Here is a 673-nt window from a genome sequence, read left to right as displayed (position 1 = left end):
AGAGAGAGAGAGAGAGAGAGAGAGAGAGAGAGAGAGAGAGAGAGAGACCTTGGAATACTCAGCTCTAAATGGGATGTCGCCACCAAATTCCACCCCTCAGGGATCAGGGACTTCTGAAGAGGACATGGAAAGTGTCAAAGGGCCAGAGGGATGGAGGTCACAACATGACAAGGCTTTCTAAACCAGTGGTGACTCCTTAGTGTGTGTGTGTGTGTGTTGAGGTCTTGAATGACTCTTTCACAGTGGTAGCCTGAACATAGATCGGAAAACATGAATATTTACATTACAATACATTATCCCTCCCCCTGGACCCCAAGAGCTGAGGACTGAGCACTCTGGCAAGCACTTTACCACGGAGCTAAATCCCCACCCCTACATTATCATTCATAACAGTAATGACATTACAGTTGTGAAGTAGCAATGAACAAAGTTTTGTGGTTAGGGGTCACCACAGCGTGAGGAATGAAAAGGTCAGTACTAGGATGGTTGAGAACCTTTGTATCAGACTGTGGCAGCATGCACAGGGCATATACTGGTCTGCATCTGATGAGGTCTTGGAGCTGAGAGGAGTGGACGACCCCCACCAATCCCTGAGCAGAAGCTATTTCCAACTGATAAGTACTTGGAAATGAAGAATTAGTTTTCTTCAAGTGTCACTGGGGAAACCACTCGA

The sequence above is a fragment of the Mus pahari genome, chromosome 20 (genome assembly GCF_900095145.1).
Source record: "Mus pahari chromosome 20, PAHARI_EIJ_v1.1, whole genome shotgun sequence".
NCBI classification, from domain to species: Eukaryota; Metazoa; Chordata; class Mammalia; order Rodentia; family Muridae; genus Mus; species Mus pahari.
Note: the sequence above shows the minus strand (reverse complement) of the source record.